This window comes from Talpa occidentalis, unplaced genomic scaffold (genome assembly GCF_014898055.3).
Source record: "Talpa occidentalis isolate TD23 unplaced genomic scaffold, MPIMG_talOcc4v2.1 talOcc4.4, whole genome shotgun sequence".
In the NCBI taxonomy this organism is placed as follows: Eukaryota; Metazoa; Chordata; class Mammalia; order Eulipotyphla; family Talpidae; genus Talpa; species Talpa occidentalis.
The window spans coordinates 31,373,656-31,393,309 of NW_023604295.1; positions in this window are offsets into that span (position 1 = coordinate 31,373,656).

Sequence of the window (19,654 nt, forward strand, 5' to 3'; positions counted from 1 at the left end):
CCTTCATTGGGCCTTTTCTTACGCCAGTCCCAGTGTGTATGGAGCTGGGATGTGATTAACTGGCTATAGTGTCCCCCCCACCGCCTTGAATGGTCACAAAGTTTGGGGAACACATATATAAATCAGCTAATACAATGCAGTGAGGTAATTGCCACAGCTAGAAAGGACGGGGTGCTGACAGGAAGCGACACATGCAGGACCTTCTGTCAAAGAAGGCTGTCTGAGAAGATGATGATTGAATTATTCCTTGGAGGCTATTTGATGTTAGTAAGAAAAGAGAAGGCAATAGTATATGCAAAGGTCCTGGGGCAGGTAAGAGCAGGGCAATTGGGACATACAGGCCATTTCAACTCAAACTATGAGGAAGGAATAGGGTCATGGACATATGGCCTTGAGCTAGGCTTGTCCACCCCATAATTCATCCCCAGCTGGGACCATCCTTTCTTCACAGCCCAGAAAGCCAAAAGTTTTACAACTTCAGAGTTCCTGGGGGGATTGCTATATTGCTCCTTTTTACCCCTCTGCTCTTTCTCTTCACTAGCATGTCTGATAGACATGATGCATTCTATCCTGGTTTCTACAGCAGAGTTCAGAGAGATTACACATTTGCCTGAAGTCACAGAGTCAGTCGACAGCAAAGCCAAGATCTGAATCCAACTCAACCTAGCCACGATTCCCATTACATCAGGATACTTTGGAAGGTGGCCTAGGGGAAACTAGAAGTGTTCCACCTGATGGCACAGCCAACCCTTTCCTGGGCCACATCAGTGACCTCTTCCTGAACCCCCCCAAGGAGGGGGCACTGTACCCATAGACAAAGACGGCTTTCCTTTTTCAGAAAAGGGGGGGAGAAAGGAGGAGAGCAGGGTGGGGGTGGGGTACAGGTGCTGACAGCACTTGTCAGGAGAGCAGTGCAGGCATAAATGGTATAGGGTTCCAGTTTGGGGGTGGGGACACAGGGCTGACAGGCAAGGGGCTCTGTCCCTCTACTCTCCCTCCCTGGCCCTCTCTGTTTCTCATTAATTATTCCTGTCTCATGGAGCAGGAATGAAAACAGACTTAGGAGCTGGCTGGAGGCCTGCTGTGACATCAGCCCAGAGGTGGTTGCTCTGACCCTGACTATTGGGGGCTGGGGAAGACCCCCATGCCGACTTCATGCTGGCTTGTTAGGGAGAAGGAGAGAAATGGGAAACAACTCTTCCTGAACATTCCTCCCTTCTCTGGGTTCTGAGCTTGGAGCAGGTGAAAGAGGTAGCAATTGCCCGAGGAGACCAGGAAAGGGAGTGTCTGCAGGAATGTGGGGGGTACTAGAGCTGGCTTTCCCCAAACACCACTGCCACCCACACACCCTGCCACTCCTTCCCCCACAGTCACCCCCCAGCACCACTCCCTGGCATTGTTTTCATCCCAACATCCTCTCCATGTACTTTTGAAGCCACCTCCACAATAGGAATCTTCTCTCACATATTCTTCTCCCATCTTGGGGACTCCCCTTGTCCTTTCTGAGTCTCAGAGTCACAGTCAGGCTTCTTCTGGGACTGGGTACCTGGTGGATGAGATTCTTGGCGCTGGCCCCCTGGATTTGACATCCGGATGTTGACCTCTCACCTCCAGTGACCTTCTCTTTCATTCCCAATTGGCCTCCAGCATCTCGTTGGGTACACTTTGATCTTGATTATCACTTAGCCATCTCCTGCAAGATTGCAAGTCTGATATCCCAGGCTCCCACCAGTTCCTCCTGTCTGCCCGGTTTCGAAATCTTGGTTCTCAAACCCCTTTTTTCCCCTTACCTAGGAGCCTTCTGGTGAGCACTTATTTTTCTGCCCAACCTGGACTTTTCCACTCCCAAACATTTCCATCCTAGTCTCCCAGCAATCCTTACTTTCTTTAGCCAATTTTCAATAAAATACCCTACAGTAACATGCAGACCTTTCCCTCTAATACTTGAGTCCCCAGGTGGGCCTTCTTCTATTCTCACCTCCTACTTTATGAAAATAATGCATCTTGTGAGCAAACACTTGCTGAGACTGCCTCTTTGCCAGGTATGAGCCTCAGGTGACAAAGAATGAACACGTTTGAGAAGTCCAATAGAAGGAAAATAAGTGACAGAGTGCCATAGAAATACTCCAGGTGTCACTGATAGATTTGGGAGAGAAGAGTGACATCACCATTTTGGGAATTGAAGAGGGTGTGGGACAGATCGGAGAACATAGAGAAGGTAGCACAAAGGCAGGAGAGGAAGTCACTGCCTCAGTGAAGTGTAACAAGGTCCTAGATGGAGATGGGGTGAGGAGGAGGTGCTGTAGAGATAACAAAGATGGGACAGGTATGAAGGATCTTGCAAAGGTAAGTAGCAACATGCTTAGTGACTGATAGAATGTGGGAGGGAAGAGATAGCAGAGATAGTAGATGTCTGAGCTTGGGTGATTGTGAGGACTGGGCAATTGGGTGTACTTTGGCAGCATTTAGGGATTCAGAGAGTATAGGGAGAACAGTATGAGTCAAGAACAATTGGCTCAACAGTTGGGAGCTTTCAAAGAGAGATTCAGAGTAAGCCACTGAGTATGCGAATCTGGAGCTCAGGAGTGAGGTCTGAGCTCAAGTGATCAGACATAGCATGCAGGCCAGGATGAAGTTCAGGGAATGGGCAGACTGCACAGAAATGTAGAGAAGAGGCGGGGCAGAGGTGGTATATGGGCAATGCCCCTCATTTTTTGCAGGCATGTCCGGTCCTCTCTGAGAGTTCTCACACTACATTGTAAATGTTCCTGTCTGTCTTCTCAGCCTTGATGTGTGCTCCTTGGAGAGGCACCACATATTTATAATGCATGTTCCCAGGAAGATGTGCCAGGATCTGGCACAAGATAAGGGTTCACTAATGCCTGAGGGATGGGTGGATGATAATAGTAATCCGTTGAGGGTTTTCTATGTGCCAGGCACATTCTAAGTGTTTTGCATCTAGTAATTCATTGAATCTTTAGGACAATTCTAAGATAAGTACTCATACTGTTTCCATGTTAGATGGGAAAGTGTGGATAAAAGAAGTAACTCATCCAAGGTCACAAGTGTTGTAAGTGGCAAAGCCAGGATCTGAATCTAGGTAGTCTAACTCCAGAACTGATGTTTTATCTTCCCACACTATTCTGCTTCTTCAACAAACCTCAAATAAGAACAATGACTATAATTACTATTATTTGAATGGTTACTAGGCCAGGTATTGTGCTAATAATTTTACCAGGTTAACTCTACATAGATGAATTAATAGGTGACTCTATTGATGGATGGAATAAAATAAGTATGCATACATATAGGGACAAATAGTGTGAGTGAATGAATGAATGAATGAATGAATGAATGAGTAGTTGAGAAAGTAAAGGGAAGGATGGATAAAGGGATAGATGAACAGATGAATGTGTGTGTGAAAGAGAATAACCGAATGAGGAGTATGTGATAGATAAATGGAGATGTGAATGGACGAGAGTAGGAAGGATAAAAGAACAGACAAGCAGACGAATGAATGAGAAGATGGATAAAAGGATGAATATGTGAATAGATGGGAGAACAGGTGAGCGGATGAGTGGGTGGGAGGAATGGACAGATGAATGGATATATATACTCAGAGATGAGAAAATGGACAAGTAGATGACTGGGTGAATGGACGGAGGAGTAGATCAATGGATGGGCAGATGGAACGATGAATAAATGGTAGGATGGATAAATGGATAGAAAATGGATATGTGAGTGAAAGTATTAATGAAGGGACAGATAATTAGATGATTAAATGGCTAGGTGACTGGATGAATGGATGGTTAGATGGATGGATAGATGGATGTTTAGATGGTCTGATGGATTAAAAGATGAATCCCTATATTGAGGATTATAAAAAAGAATTAAAAACCCCACAAATTATAGTTCCTACCCTTCCCCCTACATTTATCTATGCCCTATACTGGTCATTTCTTCCACATCGTTACATAGAACCTGTCTTGCCCTAACAGTCCCACCTTCCACCGCAAACCCATAACCAGGCACCAAAGCTTTATTCTTACCCCCAGCCCAACCCCATCACAGAGATATCCTAGAATAGATTCTAGTCATCTTGATTCCTTTCCTACTTTTCTGATTTGATGTCCAGGGAAAGCACCTTCCAGACAAACAGTCCAAGGAGAAGAAAAAGGAAAACACTAGGGATTGTGGGGGCTCCTGTCACTGTCCCTGTTGCATTCTTAATAAGCCTCACCCTGGAGCCTCAGGACCCTAGCACATGCCAGGACTGGAAGGCTGTGATTAAAGTGAGAAACAAATAGGCTTTACAGAAAGTATTAAAAGCAGGGTCAGGGGAGAGGGATGTTCTGTGGAGTGGGCAGAACAGCCATAGTATTCTCGGGTGGAGAAGGTGTTTTCAGTAGCAACATTCAGGCAGGCTGGAAGGAGTGAGACCTTCCTGAGTTAGAAGGCAGGATCTGCCTCTGAGGAAAAGTTCCCAGCTGTACGGTATGGGAGCTATGTGACCTTGGGCAACTCACCTGACCTTTCTGAGTTTCCTTACCTGTCAGATGGCTAATAACAGTCACCTCACAGGGTCACTGAGAGAGTGAAATAAAATGATGCAAAGAAAGTGTGGCACAAAATAGGCCATTCACAAATGATTTCAAGAAGTGATAGAGTATACAGATTTCATTCTTCCTGGGCAAAGATAAACTAAGAATTCTTTGTCCTGTGTCTATTTAGGAAGAAGCATAAGTTTGGGGGAACAATGACGTCATGGGTCTAGGGTCCCCATGGCCTCTGGGTACCAACACAGCCCAGTGGGAATCTGTTTAAAAAGCCCTCTTCCGTTTCCACCCCCACAAGCTGAGGACCTTGGAAACATCCCAGGCCTGAGCAGAAACAAGTAGCATCAGGGTGCAGGTGGGAGGGGTTGCTAGAGTTGGAGCCCCTGGGAGGGTAGACCCTCCCCACAGCCCCGGCCCTCCCTCTCTGGGCCAGGCGCCAGCAGGCAGAGCACCCAGTTCTGCACTTAACAAAAAAGAGCCGCTTGTTGTGGCAGATGAGTCATGGAGACCCTGGAATGGCCCTGGGAGGGAAGAGAGGGAGAGGGCTCCTCCCGGCCCAGGAATAGGCTTTCTCTCACAGCCAGACCTCAGTGTGTGTGGCACGTGGCTTAAAGGAAGCCAGAAACTCAGTTTTCTACCTTTTTCCTTCCCACTGCTTGCTCTTACCGCTCTCCTCTCATTTTCTCTCCTTCAAGTTTACATGTTTTCAGATGTAAGAAGAGGGGAAGAGAGCCTGGGACTCTCTCCTGGTGTTTCACTGATAATATTGGATAGCTGGACTTTTGACTCTGCTTGGGGGCACTGTCTCCTCCCTTGTTCTGGACTTGAACACAAGAGACATGAAGGGAGCAGCTCTTATATTAGACTTTTTATGTAGTTTCATCCCCATTGCAACCCCATGACGTTTTGAGGAAGAACTTTTTTACACATAAGGAAACTGTGACCCCATTTTACAGATTAGGAAACTGAGGCCCAGGGAAGTAACTTAGCCGAAGTCCCATGCCTGGTAAAGGTTAGAGTCTGTATTTGAACCCAGGGTGGCTGACACTTGACCAGAGTGGCTCCTTAGGAGGTCTTGAAGATGGAGACCCCACAGGGGTCCGGAAGAGGAGGCGAGAGTTTCTATCGGCATGTGGAGGACAGGGCTGCTGTTCTGTTTGACCCGGTGCCAGGGCTCCTGGCTCCACATGCAGCCCTGCGCTGGGAGCCCAGCTCTGCATGTGTGAAACGAAGATGCTGAAGCGGTGCCAACAGGGCCATACCCAACCCAGCCCCCACCCGAGGGCTCAGGAAATGACACACCTGAACAGCAGAACAGATTGTTGGAGCTGGCTCCAGCATCACATCCCAGGGGAGGGGTTTACAGATGGTTGCTCAGCAGCCCCTAGGAGGGAGGAGGGCCAGGTAGCACTCCTGGGCTGACCCAGACCCCACAGTGTGGTGTGGTGGACAGATCAGCCTGCGGGTCAGGTGGTGGGGTTCAAGCTCTGTTTTTTGATTTTAGAAAATACGTAAATATCTTTGGATCGCATTCTCTTGTTAAAAAAAAATAAAAAGGAGACTTTTTTTCTTGCTTGGCTTCTGCATGTAGAGTCTAGAGAAAGACATCTCCTGACGGGGGGTTTCTGACTTGGGTCAGAACACAGTCTTTGGGAAAAGTGGGTGTGTGGGGCCCAGGATCCCTGCCTAAAACTTTAAGTTGTAAGGATTGTAAGGAAGCATGAAACATCCCATGGGAGTGGGGGAGATGCCTACAGTTTTTTCCAAGAAGCCTGGCTGTGCATAAGGGGGCTTCCTCTTGATGCTCTTGCTACAGTGTCTGAAAAAAGCGTTTCCTGTTCCTGCGGGTCAGAATGTGTTCAGGGCAAGAGGAGATGGATAGCGGCACTGGGATTTGCTCTATTCTGGCAGCTAAACTCTACCGTGGGCAGGGCTGGGTTCTGGGTTCAACTCTAGAACATCATGTTTTTGACATAGGTAGGGTGACTAAGACCCAGAGGGGAAGGCCAGAGAGCCCAAACTCCCACATTCTCAGGCCCAAGACAGAGCGCTCTTGAGTGGCCGGCCTGCAGGGCCTCTCTTGTGGTTGCTAGCTTGTGGAGGCCGGGAGTGCCCAGGGAAGAGGCGGGGGTGGCGGTGTCATTTCAAGAGGGGGAGTCATCCCTTCTTCCACACCAGCCTTGGCTGAGGCAGCAATGCAGGCAGAATGAAGGATGGGGGAGGGGAGGGCAGAGCCTTGCAAAAGAGGAGGCAGGAATTCTGGTTGGAAATCATTCAAATGAGGCTATGAAACCAGAACCCTGTCTCAGAACAAATTGGCCAGATTACGCCTGGGGGGAAGGGGGTTACCAGGGGGTGGAGGAGGTTGGGGGAGGAGCTGGATGGGACGCCCAGTGTGTGTTCCCAAGAGGAGCCCAGGCCTGAGATGTGATGGATAGAAGGGGGCAGTTGTCCCCCTGTCACCCATCTGACTTGTCCTGGACGGCACAGGTCTAGACACTCTCCAGGGCTGCTCAGCTGTGACCCTGCTGCACATCCCTGAGGACCACTGTTCCTGCTCTGCCTCTGAAGCAGTGAAACCCCTTTGCTTACCTAGTATTCATTCAAAATGTCCTATTTCCCCGTTAAGTCCCCTGCTCTGTGCTCAGTCCTGGGTACTAGGATGTTCTGCTTTGGGGGCAGGTGGGAGGAGTCAGTTTCTGAGGCTTTAAGGGGTGACTTAAAAACTGAATTCTCATTTCTTGTCCTAACTGAGGAGGTGTTTGGGAGTGTGGGGGGCTCATGGGGGTGGGAGGCAGCAGGGGAAAGCCTGCTCTTGGAGTCTAAGCTAGCTATAGGAAAGGAGGGGAGGAGCAGGCAATGCGGGGGTTCACTGTGGGGCCAGGCAGGGGCATACAGCAGAGGAAAACCAAGGCCTTCAGAGACTCATCAAAGGAACTGCTGTGTGAAAGAGGCGACCTTGGAGGGGTCAGCCGGGTTCATACCGCCTGGAGAGGGATGAAGGCCAGAGCGGGAGGGGCCAGGGCCGGGCTGAGGGGCGGGGCAAGGCGCGGGGCAGTGGGCTCCAGCACCAGCTTCCTGTCCAGCTGCAGGCAGGGCAGCTCCAGGAAGGCTCGCTTCTAGGGAGAAGCTCTGTCAGTCTAGGCGTCGGGGCCCCTTCTTAGGGAGGAAACAAGGTTCCTTGGCCACCTCACCCCCATACCTTCTGTTCTGCACTTGTGGCCAAAATCAAGTCTCTCAGTGAGAAAGAAGTCGACTCCGCTGCAAGTGGTGACCCACCTCCTACCTGGCCAGACCTTCCCTCCGCTGATCCCAGCCCTGGGGGGCTATCTGGGTTGCTGTTCCTCAAACGCTGCCCCAGTCATGGAGAATTCTGCTTTTGTACTACTTTCTGTCCCTATCTCCTCCCTTGTGACTCTAGTCCCAACCCTTGGAGAGGGAGTCAGAGACTGGGACCCCATCCCTTTCCCACTCCCTCCCTGAATCCACTAATTATCCAGTGACCTTACTCCTCACCCACCCCCAGTATGGATTTCAGAGACATCTATGACCTCTCCCGCCCAGATTCAATAGCGACTGCCAATTCTCTGCTTTGCCCTCAAAATGGATTCCCAGGATTTTCACTGACCTGCCCATTCAGAGTGTGCTTCTGGAGTCTTGTTCACCACTCTGGACACCCCCCACCCCACCTCAGAGAGCTCTCAGAATTCTCTCTGTCCTCCCCAACCCAGTGTGAGCTTCTGCATCCTCCTCTGTGCACTCCCGGATGGGAGGAAGTCCTAGAAGAAAGGCACTTCTGAGGGGATGAAGGGGGGCAGTCAAGGCTCATGATGGGAGGGACCTCGGCTTCTGGTCCCTCCTTGGGGATAGGGCAGGGTCTGGACCTCTCCTCTCAACCCCTCCTATCAACTAAGGGGCCACTGTGGCGGGTGAGTGAGCTGGAGGGGGATGGGAGGGGCAAGGGAGGTGGGGGAACCGCTCGTGTTGTTCTTGGCTTGGAGCCCCCAGCCCCAGGGAAATCCTGACTCTGTGGAAAACTGAGCAGGCAGTCAGGCAGGGGAGGAGTTGTTGGAAGAGGAAGAGGAGGAGAGGGGGAGGAGGACCAGGGCTCCGGGTGAGGTGGGGGTAGGGGCTCTTCTCATAAATCAATTCTACTAGCTCTCAGCCCTGACAAAAACCAGAGACCTGGGGTCCCCTGGGGGCTGGGGCCAGAATGGGGGCACAGACCCTCTGATGGGTCTCAGGGAAGGAAAGTCTGAAATGAGGTGCAGCATCCAGTTCAGAGGGCCCTGCCTCAAGCCCCCCAATTAACAGGTGAATGTGGCAGGAGAGGGAACTGAGAAAATGATTCACAACTACAGGAGCTGAACCAGGGCGGTTGGGACAGATTGAGGGGCCGTGGGCTCAGAGGGTATGCTCACTCCCTGGCCAACAATTCAAAAAAATTTATTGCCCTGAACTCTGGCCTGGTTTGACTCCTGAAAGGTTGTGTGACTTCGGACAAGTGTTTCACCTCTCCAGGCCTCAGTCTCCTCAGACGGTTGAGGGTGCCAGTAAGCTCAGTCCCACTCCAGGGTCCCCTGACACTATACTACAACAGCCCTTCTCAGTGCTTGACAGAAGAAAGAATATTGCTCTGGAGCTGGCAGAACTTTGTTGTTTAATAACAAACCCAGGACATAGAAATCCTCAAAACCCACCCCCTCAGTATTTCCAAGGATGCTTGAGATGTCTGAACATTTCCTGCTCCTACACACCCTCCTACCATGACTAGCATTGTTACAATGTGAAATGGGTTGTATGGAGCGAGGGTCCTCACTCCCCACCCCCACCGCTTAAAGGGACTTATAATGAGATTCAACTGCAAAAAAAAGTCAATAAAGGACTTATTTACAAAAAGGGGAAATGAAGAGAAGAATAACGTGAAAGATATATATTGGTGAATGTGTCCTACCAGTTCTGCTGGGCTGGGACCCCAAAAGCATGCTAAAGCCTTGCAAAAAACCAACAACCCCCAAGGCCCACATGTCTCTGGTTATACCAAGCCTGGCCCTTAGTTCCCAGCAACCCTCCCTTTGGTGGTGATGACATTATGGGATTTGTAGTCCTTGGTGCCTTGGATCTCTTTGGTCTGGGGTAGGGGTGGGGTCCAAAAAAACCTGTGTTTGTAGAGTTTATTTCAGGACATCTCCCCACAACAGTATCTTCCTCCATTGTTACCCCCTTAGCCACGACTCTACTTGGGACACCTGAACTTGAGCTTGTGCCTTGTGGACCAGCACCAAAGGTCTGTCTGTGGGAGGAGGATGCAGTACAAGGCAGTCAACATGTGCCCCTGAATATCAGTCGTCACCTCCTAATTAGCTCCCTCATCTTGCTAGCCCCGGCCTCTTCCTGCAAAAGTCCAGCATGGTCATTTTCTCAACTGTCCCCCAGTTATTCCTCCGACTGTCTTTCACTGTTCCTTATTCCATCCCAGTCCAGATTTCTGTGGTTACTGACAGAGCCCCTCAGGACCCCTTTGTGCTGCCTTCTGGACCCTGCTGGACCTAGGCCTCACCCTAGATCCTCATTTTGAAAGATGGAGATATTTCAGTCAGCAAACAGAGCCAACTTTTGAGGTACATTCTGTTCCTCTGAGAGAATGCTGAAGGGCAGCTGTGTGTTTATTTCCAAGAAAATAATGTTGTTGCAACTACATTATATTACTATTTCTGAGGAAAATAACTTTGGCCAATCCCTCTTTGCCCTAAACTCCCCTTTCCACCTTGGGAACACCTGCTTCCCCATGTTTCAGGAAAGAAACCCCTAGAATGTACATGTGGGAGCAGGGAGGTATTGGTTTTAGGCCACTCCAGTTCCCTACCCTTGAGTCTGAACAGCCCCACTCTGCTTTGGCCACACCAAAGACAAAGCTTGGGGCTAATAGGGCGTCTTATTCCTCTGAAGCCTCTAGCAGGGTTTCCCTTCCTGGAGGCCTGCTTTCCTCTGGAATTTCATACCTTGAGGAAGCCCCAAGGGTCTGAGCCCCAAGATGCAGGAGATAGTGGAATCAAAGACCTTTGAGGGCCTCAACTTTGCCGCACAGCTTTTGTGGAGTCCAGAACTGCTGTCGTCTGAGGTGCAAGCTGCACATGGCAGAGGATGAATGAAGAAGCCTGGAGGACAAGATGTGGCTGGCAGGTTCCTAGTTAGTAGTTTGACAGATGTGTTTTGTCTACTAGATGCCAGTTCCTCAAGAAGAGGTCCAGGCACACCTGCTGTGGTAGCACCTTTGGCCCTTTCAGCCTCCTGCTCTTGCGAGGACTCATCTCACTTGGGTTGCCTCAGGATGTGGGGGTTCCCGCCAGGTGAGCTGAGAATATCTAGACAGATCATTTTTCAGACAGCAGAGCCCCTACTCTGCAACCTCCATGATAGCTGGCCCCCCTGCCTCCACTTGACCACTCTCGGGAACAGGACACTCATTACTTCACAAGGCAGCCCTTGGTTAGGTAACTGAAGTGACTGAAAGTTAGAAATGGAGATTCCAGAAGCATTTTTTGCTGGGTCCTCTGTGGGAGTGAAAAGGGAGTGAGGGAGCACAGTTGTGGATGTCACCACGAGGAGGATGGTAAGGCAGGGTGCCTATTTAGGGTGCAGCCCAGAATCACGGGCAACTGGCTCAGGTGTGGGATGTAAGGGGTGGGGTTTGAGTCTCTACTGTGCCATTAACTCACTGTGTGGCCTGAGGGAGTCCCTTCATTCGCTTCCTGGGCCTCAGTTTCCATAACTGTAAACTTTATAGGCTAAGTTTGGGGACTTCTAAGGGCCTTGCCCCTGGCGACGACGGATGCTCTTCTGAGTCTATGAATAGCTGGCGCAGAGGGATCAGGTCTTGGTCTATGGGGGCCAGGCTGGCTCTAAAGTGTTCAGAGAATGGGCCCTGTGTGGGATGGGACAAGGTTCCCTTTCATTTTGTGAGGCCTTGGCAGCAACCCAGGGCCCACAGACTCTCCCTCCCACCAAGGTCAACCCCACCCTGACCTGGGGGGCACAACTGCCTGGGTTAGTTGAGGTCAGGAACTGATGGTTTGGAAGAAGGAGCACAGGACAGAGGTTCAGGTTCCTGTCCTCCGACTGGGGAGAGGGTCTAAGCAACTGCAGCTCTGTATGACTCATTCCGGACAGTGACCCAGAGCTTTGCCTGGTCTTCGTGGTCTCTGGAAAGCCCTCCACTGGCCTTGGCATCACACAAGTCTGGTATGGAATCCAGGCCTGCTACTTACTAGCCCAGTGACCTTGGGCAAGTCATTGGCCGTTCTTCACCTGGCAGTCAGGAACTTTAATTTCTACCTTGCATGGTTGCTGGGAAGATAAGGCACGTGAGTTAGCATCATGCACACAGCATGCGCTCCGTGGAACGTGGCTGTGATAATCATTATCAGAGACCCAGGCAAGAGAGACTGAATTCTTCCTGCTGTCTCAGCCCTCTGTCTCTTGGTCTGTTTGTCCATCAAGGCATTGGGGGTTTCCAATTCTCAGGCCCTAAAATCTATACAATTTAAAGAAGTCAAAACAAAACCTCCACTCTGTTGATGTTGAGAGGGAACAAGCTCCTGGCCCGACCTAATGGGTTCCAGGTGTGCTCAGTGCCCTGCAGCAGCTGATCCAGGCGCGGTGGCTGTGGCTGTGACTCTTCCCAGCTGGCTGGGAGTGCTCAGCCAGGCCGGATCTGTCCAGTCCCTCTAGCCAGTGCAGAGTGTAGAGCTGGGCCAGGCCCAACCCTGGGCAGAGGGATAGCCAACCTGGGGCTCAGAGAGGTGGGGTGCAAAGCCAGGAGCTGTTGTGCCCAATCCCAGCAGCACACATGGGCTTCTCAGACTGTCCTCCCCACCTCTTGCTAACTATCCCAGTTAATGCTGAGCACCTACTGTGTGTCCTGCCTTGATCTCAAAAGGGTTCTGGGATTGCTGAGATGATTTTCACAGACCTGTAAAACTTCTTCTCACAGGAGGTCGGCCGTGGGAGTAACCTCCCAGAGAGGCTGAAGGAACCAGGTGGGAGCCCAGAGGGCATAAGTGAGGTTTCTTTTATTACCATTATATATTAATTACCGTGTTATATAATCAGAGTGACAGCTGTCATTTATTAATGGCAAACCACGGGGCAGGTACTGTACTGGGTGCTTTCTTTACATGAGTTCGTGAAGTCCTCACAGCAGTACATGGGGAGAGCTCTTGTTATCTTAGAGAACAGAGAGGGGATTGGAGGCTAAGAGATACCAAGAGCCCTGCCTGAGATGACACAGAAACTGACTGAGTGGGATCTGAGCCCTAAACCTTGAGGTTGAAGCCTGTTTCACCATCCTGGTCCGGGCCCATCTATACCTTTTGTATGCTGGTCCAGCCTTCCCTAAATGGTCAGGGGGTGTATGTGAGTGTCTAAGTGTGTGTGTGAGTGTCTAAGTGTGAGTGTGTATTGGGAGGACCTGATTAAGAAGCAGAGTAGGGAGGGATTTCTCTCTGGATGAAGCCAGGACTCATATAAGCATCAGTTGGGCACACAGCCCCCTCTGCCAACTCAGCCCAGCCCTGCCCCCAGTTCTCCCAGCATCAAGCTTCAGCCCTGACCTGTTACTGGAGTGAATATCCCTTCCCCCCAATCTCCTCCCACCTCTGGACTGGTATCCCCCAGTCTTGAATTGGGTAACAGAGGGGACTGTTGGCACTGGGGCCATAATCTAAACACCCTACTCTCATGGGCTCTCTGGGACAGATTGGGGGATCACCATTGTGGGGCACTGGAAACCCAACCTAGAACTGCAGGTCAGTTTTGGGGCATGACTGTAAGTAAGGGGTTGCCTCAGCTCTCCTGCTTAGGTAATTATTAGTAATAATAATTTTTGTTCCCTATTAGCTCAATAATCATCCCTTAAATACAGACTTCTTATTTTTAAGAAGTCTGTATTTATAATTTATATTTTATTTTTATTTATAATTTCTCAGAGCACCCACTACTTTCCTTCATACCTCCAATTTATAAATTCACTTAGATATGTCTTTGGTAGATTCTGCCTTCCCAGTGACTGCAAGCTCCCAAAAGGCAGTCTGCTTTTTGCTATAACCCCAGTGCTGACTCTGTTTTGACACATAGTAGGTAACTGACAAACTTCTGCTGAATGCATTTATGGATAAATGAGTGAAATGGATGGGAAGCTAAGCAGAGATGGGGCAGGACCTGGGAAGGGAGAGAGGTATGAAAATGAAACTTTAAAAAAAAATAGATTTATTTTATTTATTCATGCATACAAAGAACTGGGGTCTAGGCCAGAGGTGTGGGGGGATGGGTGGGGGAGTGCGCAAGAGGATTCACCAGGCACAGAGCGGGGAGCAGAACAGGCGGATCCACTGAAATACACTGCTGAGGGGAGCAGGTGGCGAGACAGGAGAGGTCTGCTGCGCCATGTGGGTTAGATCCCTGTCAGGGATAGTGGATCAAGCTCATGCTGCAGTGGCTGGGAATAGCTTGACAGTGCTGAGACTTTAACCCTGCACCACCAGGGAGGCCTGCGGATGAAACTTTTTTCATCTATCTACAAAGCTGAGGTGAAACTGCATCATTGGTTCCCCTGAGGAGCTAAGTGTGGCTCTGGGAACAGGCAGTTAAGCCATGAGCAACTATGTTGAGCAACTATGGCCTCCTCCAGCTAGGAAATCAGGGAGCTTAAGTCCCCTCTTGGATCTTTACCCCTTACAACCAGAGGGGCCGCCAAACATGCCCCTCCTCCTGCCACTGACACTCTCAAAAGAGAATTTGGGACGAACTGCAGTATTTGAACCATTTCAGAGAGGCCATCAAAAGCCAGTCTAGACCAAAGTGGCAGGGTGGAAGTTTCTGCCACCTCACCTTGTGTCTTCTGGAGCTGTTGAGCATAGGATACTCTCTCCATCTCTACCTCCACTCCTTAGTCTTAATTATCTGGGGTGTGGAAAGGTGTTGTCAGGAGATCTGGGTTCAGTGCTCTACCACTTTCAGCTGGGAAACTCTGGGAACACTTAGCTTCTCCAAGTGTCGGATTCCTCATCTCTAGAATGACAGTCTACATCTTGCAGGGTTGCTGAAGGGTGAAACCAGATCACTTGTGCACAGTTATTCCTGCGTGGGCACCCAGTAGGTACTCAGCCAGGGCTCGTCCTGGGCTCTCATTCCTGCTCTGCCATCCGACAGCTGTGTGATCATGGGGGCACATTGCCTCCCTGGGACTCAGCTTCATCTGTCAAACCAGAGGGTTGAATCAGATCATCTCAACGGCCCCTTCCAGCTCTGACTTGCTTGGTTCTATTCTGAGCAGGCAGCCCCACCTCTGGGGCAGGGGCAACATGTACATTCTTTCAGCTCAGATTCAACCCAGGCACATGCTTGCCCAGCCCTATCCCTCACATTTAGCCTGTGGCGGTTGCCACATTGGCCGCACCCTTGGCACCGGGGTTGGTTCTCCCACCCCCACCCCACTTGCCAGGCCATAGGTGGGTGGCTCTGTTCTTGCCTGGATCTGAAGGAGCCTGAGAGGATGAAGAAGAAAAGGGGAGCAAGGAGGGAAGGGGAGGGGGGGGAGGAGAGAGGTATGAGGTGGAAAGGGCAGGGCCTTGAGCCTTGTGGGCTTTCTATAGGCGTGTGTCCTGGGCCGGAGGTGTGAGTCCTGGGTCTGCGGCGTTACCCTCTTAGAAGCCTGTTTCCTCGCTTGCGAACTAATAATAATAACAATTTTTAAGAACACCACTGGATTGCAGTGAAGATTAAATGGAGAAAATTTAAAAAGTATGGCAAGTGCCTGGCCTTCTAAAATTTTGTTCCCTGGGACCGATAGGGACACGTTTCTCTCAGACCCCGAGGAGGGGAATGTTCCACGAAGGCCCCGTGGGGGCGCTTGGGCAACCTTCCCACGGGCCTGCAGTCTTCACCCCGCGGCCAGAGCACCCTCCCGGGGGGCTGCAGTCTGAGATCCAGGGCCGGGGGCGCCCCCGCGCACAAAGCAGGGGGAGACGCCACGGCGGGAGCCAGCGCCCCCGCCCCCACACGCACCACTTTTGCCTCCGCACTAGCGTCTTTGATCTGCAACCTTCAGGGGGATTAAGAGCCTGAGAGCCCCGCTCCCCAGGGTCCCCCCGCTCCCCGCCGCCCTCCCTCCGGGCTGACCTCCCAGTCGGCGGCCCGGGCTGGGGGCTGGCTCCGCTGCCGGTGGTCCCCGCGCTCCCGCCCGCCGCGCCTCCGGGCAGGCCACTTGGATTACAGGGGCAGCAGCCGCGGTTGGCGGCTTCGGGGAGCCCCTGGGGCTGGGGCTCGGGGGCGCGGGGCGGTAGGAGCGGGCTGGGGGCCGGGAGTGGGTGGGGGCCGGAGCGCCTCTTGGCAAAATGGCCGGGGAATCTGTGCAAAGTGTTTAAAAAGAAAAACTCTCCGGAGGAGGACGTAACCTTTTCTTAACATCTGGGGCTCAATTAGCTAATGACAGCAAAGCCTTCTCCGGTGTCGTTGACCCCTGGGCTGCAGCCCCGCTCCCCCACCCCCGGTATTTATACAGCTGCGGCCCCTCGCTGCGATGCGGGGCAGGGGGCTTGGCTGGGTTATCTCGGCGGAGATCCGCCGCCCACCCCAAAAGGCTGAAAGAAAAGGCTTAGCGTTCGGTCCCACCCACCGGCTCCGCCGTCCTGGACGCTGCTCCCTCTCCCTGCGCCTCTGCTACCTCGGGCTTGCTCCCCAGCTCTCGCCTGTCCTCCCCGAGCCCCTGGGTCTGCCTTTCTCCTCCGAGCTTCTCTCTTTTTCTGTTGCCTTTCTCTCTCCTCTGCCTTCTCCTTTTCTCTCCACTCTCCTTTGTCTCTTTGCTGCCCCTCTTTCTCTCTCCCCCACGCTGTCTTCCTCGGCTTTCTTTGTCCCCTTCCTTTCTTGCCCACCATCCCCTTGCCTGTCTGCCTCTTTTCTCCTGTCTTTCTGTCTTTTTTTTCTCTCCCCAGTGGCCTCCCCTCTCTAACTCTGAATAGCTCCCTTGTTCCCACTCTGGGTTCCTGTCTCTCCCTCATTCTAGAGCTTCCTTCCCCACCTTTGTGTCTCCCTGTTTCAACCTCTGAATGCCTCTCTGTCCTCCAAGAGGTGCGTGGTGCCCTGGCTGCCAGGCAAATTCCCCCACCCCCCTCCAGCAGACCTGGTGCTGTGCCATTTTTGGGCCAAGCATCCTTCCTACCTGGGAGCTGTGCATGCCTGGGGCTGGGCACTTGCAGACGGTCCTGCTCTGCAGTGTGAGAAGGTGGGGGAGCTGCATTTAAGGCACCAGCAATTCATGGTTAGAGACAGAAGGGATCCTCAGGGGGCTTCCCTAATGCCCGGCCACTGCAGATCCTGGAATCTTGCCTTGCCTGGACCCTCCTTCTCTACCACTCTGCCCACTCCCATGTACTTCAACACCCTGCCTGGTATTTTGAACCCAGATGCAAGTGCAGATGTACATTTTCCTGTTTGTCTTCCTTCAGTTAGCAAACTGGAAGATTTTTTTAAAAATTCAGTACCAAGGGGGAAAAGTGGTAAGTACAGAAACTATAAATAGCACAAATAGTCAGGTCCAAAGTCAGTGTAGGTAGCAAAGAAGAGGAGAGAGTTTCAAATAAGAAGAGCTGTATTCCACTTACAACGGCATTGTTTAAACAATTCTTGGGGGTATAACTTGAGTCTCCGTTTCATCATCTGTAAAATGGGACCAAAAGTATTAAACAATGAAATTTATTGCCTACAAGGCTGCAGTTAGTGAAAACGTTCATAGTGAGCTTGCTTTTTGTTTTCCTGTTAAAATCTTGGGAGTGTGGTTTTCCCAGAATAGCTCTATGCTCCAAAATTCTACCTCTTACTCTTCCAAATACTCTGGAATCTCCCGCCTTGTTGCAGACTGCTCTATACTGGGCGAAGCCTTCAGATGCCTTTCACAGTAAAAATGCAGGTAGGTAAGATCGCAAAAGTTTGCAGTGGGAGGAGGTCCCAGAGTTCCTGAACCCCTGGGTTGAGCTGGGTGAGGATCCCCTTGCTGTGTACTGGGCACTGCAGCAGGTGCTTAGCTTCATGATCACGGATCCTCATCAGAACCGAAAGAAAAGGGTACTTACTACCACCTGATTTACACCCGGGGAAACAGAGAAGCAGTTGTCCAAGTACCACAGTTCTCTCGGGGCAGAAACTGGACTGGGACCCAGGGGTTTCCTCTGTAGAGCCCAGGAGCGTGCACGAGCGGGGCAGAGAAAGGGCACAGCTACCACCCTCCTACCCCGACCCGGGGTGCAGAGCCCAAGCTGCTGCTGCGTCCTCCCGCTCGGCCGCCCCCAGGACTGGCTCCTGCTCGCTGGGCTAGCGGCCGGCACCGGATGGAGAGTTCTGAGAAGGTTTAATTTGCAGGAAGATATTCTCATCAGATCTGGTCTCCCAGCCTAGCGCTGCCATCGCGGGTCGGGTCGGGCTCCTACCAGCGCCCCTCCCTCCGGGCCCAGCTGGGCGAGAAACGGACGCGGTGGCAGCAGAAACTGGAGCCACGGTCTCCAGGCGGCCACGAGGGGCCGAGGCCTTCGAGGGCTTTGCTGCCTCTTGCCAAGGTCAATCAAACCCTCCCACGCTCGGGAGGCGCAGGCCGCGCGCGCCGCGCAGCAGGGGGCTAAGGGCGCGGGGGGCGTTCCCGGCGGGCCGGGCCAAGGTGGGGCAGCTCCGGCCCGGCCCCGCCCGTTTCCCGCCCGCTCCGGGCAGGTGCTCGGAGATTTCCAGGCCCCGGGGAAGATGGGGCGAGAGGGTGGGAGGTGGGGCGGGGGCCAGAGGCTGGGGCCCAGGCTTCAGGGTACGGCCCACCCGGGAGGAAATGGAGACTAATTAGGATCGTTTTTATGCTAATATGCACCTGGCCGGGCTTTTCTAGAGCCGGGAAAGGCTGTGGAGGCTAGGGAAGAAGTTCCGGAGAATCGGAACCTTCCGGAAGCGGTCCAGTCCCGGGCAAAACACAGCCCGACGACTGCGCACCCGCTTGGGGCCTGAGGGAAGTTGCTGGAGGACTTCGTGGGGTTTCGTCTCTGTAAAAGGGGTCGCGGGGCAAGTTTCCTCCCAAGCCGGGTCCCCTGGTCCTCAGGTTGCTCTCCGAAAACAGAGGGGACGTGGCAGGAGGTGTGAAGAGGCTGTAGGTGTCAGCGGGCAGAATCCTGGCCCCCCGAAGAGTATCCGCAGTCGCGGGGCCCAGGAGCATGTTTCCTAAGGCCCAGAGGTTTAAGTTGAGGGGGTCGGGGGAGGAGGCGAAGCAGAGGTCCCTGACTGATGCAGGAGGTCGGAATGAGGCAGGGGGTTTATCAAAGACCATGGGAAGTGGAGTGGGAGAGCAGGGCAGAGAAGTGGGTGTTTTATGGTGGGAACCCCCTGAGCTGAATCATAAGGTTGGGGTAGAGGAGAGGGTAGGTTGTGCCAGAGAGAGTTGGGGGGTGGGGTGGTTAGGAGACGATTGATAAAGTGATGAGCTGAAGTAATCTGAGGGGTGCTAGATGGGAAGGAACAGCAGTAGATACAATTGGGGTGGGGGGTGAGGAAGAGAGGACATTTTGCCCCGAGGGAAGCCTCTTCATTGGCCTTAGGCAGCTCTGCTCCGAGCTGAGGAGGCCTCAGTATGGTCACTGAGTGAGGAGTAAGAGTGGATTTGGGAAGAGTCCACCTGGTAACTAGATCAGGGCTAGGGCAGGGAGGTTGGAAGAGGTGAGAGCAGGGATGCAGCTGAAGCTGGATTACGGGAATCTAAATGCAAAGTAAAAGAAAGCTTTGAGGGGTCAGGAGCAGGCAGGTGCTTACTGAGATGGTCTTGCACCCTTCCATACCTTGTCTCATTTAATTCCCACTACACAGCAGGTGTTATTAACCCCATTTTGTAGACAGGGAAACCGGCTCAGAGGAACTTTGCCCTTGGATGAGAGACATGATTTGAGACTAGGTCTGTCTGCCTCAGAAAGGCATTGTGCTCCACCAGGCAAGAGTCCTGACTGGGGACCTCAGCTGTCCTTCCTTCCCCTTCCCCAGGTGTGGCCCTCCTTGGGCACTGACCCATTTGGCCAGAAGGA